At 37.2% G+C, this 6595-nt stretch overlaps 1 pseudogene; it reads left to right on the top strand.

Annotated features, from left to right (window-relative positions):
• The first annotated feature begins 1444 nt into the window (after nucleotides 1-1444).
• On the top strand, nucleotides 1445-3376 carry LOC115967039 (annotated as a pseudogene).
• The last annotated feature ends 3219 nt before the right edge of the window (nucleotides 3377-6595 follow it).

The following is a 6595-nucleotide window of genomic DNA, read 5'->3' on the forward strand; positions in this document are numbered from 1 at the left end:
GGTCTAAAGTCTTCAGTCAAAGATCTAAGAATCTTCCTAACAATTTTAGGTTGATCATAGATTTCACCCAAGTTAAAAGCAGAATTAACAATATCATTCAGTTTAGCATAGAATTCATCAAAAGATTCATCATCAGACATCCTAATGCATTCAAATTTAGAAGTCAATTGTTGCAATTTATTTATTTTGACAGCCTTTGTGCCTTCATGCACAGTCTGGAGGATATTCCAAGCAGTATGAGCGATCTCAACATTCGAGATTCTCTTAAATTCCTCCATAGAAACAGCATTAAAAATCACATTCATAGCCTTGCTATTAAACGAAGCTACTTCTTTCTGAGAAGTTTGCCACTCACTAACAGGAGTAGTGGGTTTCTCCCATCCGTATTCAACGGAGTTCCATACCCTCTCAACAATGGATTTTAGGAAAGATTTCATCCTTACTTTCTAGTAAGCATAATTATTCCCATCAAAGTGAGGAGGAATAACTAGAGAGTGTCCGTGTTCCATGACAACAGGGGTCAAGGATCAGCTCAGTGATCAAAGGATCAACAACAAAAGAGCTACCCGCTCTGATACCACTTGATAGTTTTTAGACCCCTTAAACAATTGATTAAACCTAGGTAATTAGCCAAGTTGTTACTTAATCCAATTAAACAAGTCTAGGTTATCACAATGATAAAGATCAAATCATGCAAAGCAGCGAAAAATAAATAACACATGATATGATCACCTAGGAAACCAAATCGGTAAAAACCTGAGGAGGATTTGACCTAGCTATCCTCAAGGTAAACTTGAATCCACTATCAGAAAGAATCGAAGTTCATACAAAAGGACTTACAAGCACCCCCGCTCGACTTCCTAATGCTACCAACCAGTAGAACTTACTGACACGACCATGTGCAAGCTCCGAATCCACGGACTCCTTCTTTCTTGGATTCCCACCAGCTACAAGCACCCCCGCTTGTGTATTCTTTTTGCTTTAATGGCAGCAACTGTTTTGATCATCAAGGTGTAGAGAATATCTCCTCCTTGAAAACCCTAAGTTTGTGTAAAGGAAAGCTCCTCTAGATCTCACAAGAGATTTACACAAACCGCAATATGAGCAACACTAAAACGTGGTTAGGGTTTGCCTTTTATACTTAGGACAAATAAGAAACCCTAAAAACGTTTTAAAACAACTAGGGCTAAGTTGGAAAATTCTGCAGAAAAGCAATCTGCCCGAGCTTCGATCGGTCGAGCCTAAGTTTCGATCAATCGAGCCAAGCCGAAAGCTACAGTGCTTTCTGCTTTACACTCGATTCCAACTTTACATTGACATACAACTTTGAGCTAGCTTTAAACACTTCTAAACACATTGTTTTGATCATGGTTTGCCAACAATACAAATTAGAATTCTAAATACAAAAAGTCCTAAACTTTAGAACCTAACATTTTACATCTTCATGATCACCACTTTCTTCTCCCTACTAACCCCATGTACAAGTGCTATATCCTTCAACTTCTCTAATTTTACTAGTTGTTTCAACTCTGGCATTACATGTGAGAGATCAGATGCTGTAGAAAACCATGCCATCCAACTCACGGGCGCTAAGGACACGGGGAAGTCAAAGGGTCGAGTCACGTATTACAAACCCATGCACCTGTGGGACAAGGCCTCCAATAACGTCACAAATTTCACAACCCATTTTTCCTTTTCCATTAATTCACAGAATCAACCTAAATATGCAGACGGTCTGGCTTTCTTCCTTGCCCCTGAGAATTCAACGGTTCCTACGACTACAAGAGGTAGCTCCTTGGGCCTTGCTAGCATGAACCAGGATTTAAATACAACCGATAATCATTTTGTTGCGGTGGAATTTGATATCTATCACAATCCCGAATGGGATCCGCCTGATTTCTAGGAACATGTAGGTATTGATATCAACTCTATGGAATCTATTACTCCTGTACCATGGTTGAGTAATATTTCGATTAGAGAAGGGAAAATAAATGAAGCGTGGATTAGTTACAACTCTAGTTCACATAATTTTAGTGTTGTCTTCACTAGTTTTGGAGAAAATGGCACTGTGATGTAGCACTATTCTCAACAAGTTGATTTGAGTGAATCCCTACCTGAAAGGGTTATTTTTGGATTCTCAGCCGCAACAGAATTTAAATCTGCAATACATACTATTTACTCTTGGGATTTTAGCTCAAGTTTGGAAATTGAAAATAGCACAGCTAGTCACAAGAAAAGCAACACATTCGTTTGGTTAGCTGTGGGGTTCAGTGTTAGTGGATTTGCTTTGGTTGTTGTTGGGTTGTTTCTATTTGTGTTGTGGAAGAGGAATAGGAGGGATAAAGAAGATGATCGTGCCCTTGATGAAGAATTTAAAAGAGAAATAGGACCTAGGAGGTTCTCATATGATGAATTGGCTCGTGCAACAAATAATATCAACAACAAAAAAAGGTTAGGCCAGGGAGGATTTGGTGAGGTCTATAGAGGATATTTAAAAGACTTGGACTCCATTGTTGCAGTAAAAAGGGTATCAGAAGGGTCTAGACAAGGGATAAGGGAGTATGAATCAAAAGTAAAAATCATTAGTAAATTGAGACACAGGAATTTGGTGCAACTCATTGGATGGTGCCATGAAAGAAGTAGAGGACAACTATTACTCGTTTATGATTTCATGTCCAATGGAAGCTTGGACTTACATCTTTTTAAAGAAGATACCTTATTGATATGGGATGTGAGGTACAAAATTGTACAACACTTGGCCTTAGCCTTACTTTACTTGCATGAAGGATGGGAAAGTTGTGTGTTGCATAGGGATATAAAATCAAGCAATATCATGCTTGATTCAAATTTCAATGCCAAACTTGGAGATTTTGGATTAGCAAGGCTTATGGACCATGCTAAGGAATCACAAATTACTGATTTGGCAGGTACCAAGGGCTATATTGACCCAAGATGTGTCACAACCTGTAGGGCTAGTAAGGAATCAGATATTTATAGTTTTGGAATTGTTGCATTGAAGGTAGCATGTGGAAGAAAACCAATCAACCACGATGCACCAGAAGATCAAGTAGTCATGTTGGACTGGGTTAAAGGGCTCTACGAAAGAGGAGAGGTTCTTAACGCAGTTGACCAAAGGTTGGGAGGACGTTTTGATGAGCAACAAATGAAGTGTTTATTGATTGTAGGGCTTTGGTGTACTTGCTCTGAGCACGATTGTAGGCCTTCAATAAGGGAAGTAATTCAAGTGCTCAATTTTGAAGCTCCACTGCCTCTTCTCCAATTAGATACTATTGTGTCATCAGATCGTACTCCAACAAGAGATGAAGCTACATCTTTGCTTTCAAACTCCAACGGTTCTATTGTTTCTATGGAATGATAACACCAATTCCTCATGGTCTAAAGCACACTTTGTTGCTTATCCACCTAGATTGTTTTTGTTGTTAGAAGTTAAACTAGTTTTAGTTGAACTTTAATTAAAAGTAAGAGTGTTATATATTGAATGAGTGTGGAATAAATGTAAGGAGTTTATTGAAATTGTGTAATAAATAATTTTGATTTTAGAGTTATTTGGTGTAATATATATACTTATGCATTGCATATGATTTAATAAACCACACTGTTGTTTTTTTGAGAAGAAAAATAAACCACACTTAAGTGATTATGACATGAATAATGTTGCATATGATACTCTTTGTAAAATAGTTTGTATTTCTAACATTATTATTTTCCTATTGAGTAATGTTACAGACACAAACTATTTTACAATATTTTTACAAAATGTTAATGTAATCAACCTCTTATTGATTTTCATCTAAGCCTACCATTAATATCACATTTTCATTTACTAATAACTACTCACCATATCAGCAGTTTGTAAAAAATTTGTAAAATAGTTTGTATCTCTAGCATTATTCTTTTCTATTTCATTAATTCAAACTTTCTGTTTTTCAACATCTTTAAATAGCTCTTTAACAAACTATTACCTCCCTTAATTACATTTAAAACAGCCCTCATTAACACATGTTTTAGCAAATGGATCGGAAGACAAGCCAGTATTAATTACTATTCATGAACTTACAAAATGGCCTCTTATAGAAACAAATTTACATATTGTATGCCTAATACGACTTTTCTATATCTGGGCCTTCTCTTGGCCATCTGTAAAGTATTTAAATGCAATTTCTTTCTTTCTCGAACCCCTATTTTTCAAAATTTCATAGATACTGCTTACAATATTACCATGCAAATCAACATTGACTTACTTTGCTCTTAGAAGACTTCCAGTTATTTAATCTGGGCTCTCTCTTAAATGAAATTGTTATTTTTTGTTTGATTTTAGGAATGGAAAATTTTAGATGCAGTTTCTTAAGTGTTATATGTTAAGTTCATCAATTAAATTTAAATATATCACTATATTGATCATTGTGGGCGCAATGCGTGGTTTGGGGAGTACATTTTGGCCGAGTGGACCGAGGCGGAGAAAACACAAGGAGCTGCCACCTAGTTTTATGGTTTAGGAACCATGAATATAACACCTTTACGTAGAAGAACTAGTTTTACTATCAAACTATGGGTTCGGAGTTTAAGTACAATTTTGGGAAGGTGTTGGGCACCCAAAACTGCCCAACCCATGGGTCGGCTTCCACTTATTGAATGAACTTAAGCGTATCAATGCAACAGTTATCAAGAATGTAAGGTTGAATTTAATCAACCATCTTGTTGGCTCTATTCCGTGCCAATTTGCTTGTAATTCAGCACTTAGAAACCCTGTATTTAGGTGGGAATCATGTAAGGATAGTGTGTGACAGAGTGTGAAGAAATGCTCAAGAATGTGAACTGAAGCAGGGACTCGCGACTGGATCTCAGTCGCAAGCTGCCAGATGATGCACAGGAGTGAAGTGAGTAGAAAAGCTGAACCGTCATGCCAGCTGTAGCACTACAGGACAAAAATTCTAGACTGGCCATTCAGTTAGCTCGCAGCTTGGACTCGCGACTCAGTCAAGTCACGAGGCCAAGTCGCCAGTCCACTCTGTTATGGAAAAACTGACTCTTCACATTCCTTTCTCAATCTAGTATAAATACCCCTTATACCCACGAAATATTGAGAGCTTTCAGAGAGAATTTTGAGAGAGAAACCCTAGAGAAAGACAAGATTGACTCATCCACAATCTTTACATAGTGACTCTTCAAATTCCTCAACTCTTACCCTCTCCATTGTTACATCCTTGAGAGGTACATTAGCCAAAACCTTTTCTCACCATACCCATATCTGTGAGAAAGCAATTTGGTGCTTGGGAAATAATTAGGAAGGAACCAATTGATATTGGTTGATGCTATGGGTTATAGCGGAATCTGGTAAGCTAAAGAAGACAAAGGTTCGGCGTAACCTCATTGGAGCAAGAAACTTAGAAGGCTTAGGTACACTGGGTAGATTAGGCTTGGAGGGTCTTCTGCTGTTCATATATCCCAACTTCATTCTTTAGTAGATTATTTACCGCTTGGAGGGCGGCAGAGAGGTTTTATGCCGAGGGCTTCGGTTTCCTCTTCGATAACACATCGTTGTGTTGTCCTTCTGTTTGCATCTCTCTTCCATTAATCTTTGTCATTTAATTTCTGCTGTGGATGTGATTTTATTTGGTTCAAATTGTTTATCAATTCTGTTATAAGCTTATGTTCATTTTTCACACATATATTGTTTGATAATAAGCTTGAATTGGTAATTTGTAAATTGGGGGTCTAAATGTTCAAGGTGTTTTATACACTATTTGAACATTCAATTGGTATCAGAGCAAGTGCACTTGCTGTGGTTTAATCACCTAAGTGCGATCCTAGACCCCTTAGCTATGGATGAAGCTATGGAAAAGACTATGCTGAGTTGTGGTTTAAATGTTTGTGATAATGACTCTATAAGTTTATTTGAAGGGTGTCCTAACAATGAACTCCTAGAGTTATTGAAAACAAAGAAACATGCTAGGATGTTTGTTCACATGCTGAAGTATTTGGAAAACGAGAATCACATCTTACACAATAGCCTATGTGAGTCTAATTCTTTGATTAAGAAGTATAAAAGAAGAAATAGAATTTTGTGTGATAAGATTGATAATTTGAAAAAGAAAATTCATTCCAACAAGAGCATGGAAAATGAAGATAAGTTTCTATTTGAAGGTCAAGAGTGCTTGTCTCATGCTTGCTTGTTTGTGCATACTTCTTTGAAGGTTTTTAATTCATGCCTATGGTATCTTGATAGCGGATGTTCTCATCATATGACAGAAGATAAAACATTGTTTAAGTCACTCAAAGAGAAGGTTGGTGACTGTGTGACATTTGGGGATGGAAGTCATGCTTAAGTTCTCGGCAAGGGGACTGTTAAGATTCCTGGATTACCTCTATTGAAGGATGTCTTATACATCAAAGGGCTGAAGAAAAATCTCTTAAGCATCACTCAAATATGTGATGAGGACTTTCTTGTTCAATTCTCAAAGAAGGGGTGTGTAATTATTGATGAAGAAGGGATTCAAGTCTTGGAAGGGAATAGGACTACCGACAATTGTTATGGAGTAGTCCCTACGGCACCAATTTCTTGTAAAAGTGCTCG

Source organism: Quercus lobata, chromosome 11 (genome assembly GCF_001633185.2).
Source record: "Quercus lobata isolate SW786 chromosome 11, ValleyOak3.0 Primary Assembly, whole genome shotgun sequence".
In the NCBI taxonomy this organism is placed as follows: Eukaryota; Viridiplantae; Streptophyta; class Magnoliopsida; order Fagales; family Fagaceae; genus Quercus; species Quercus lobata.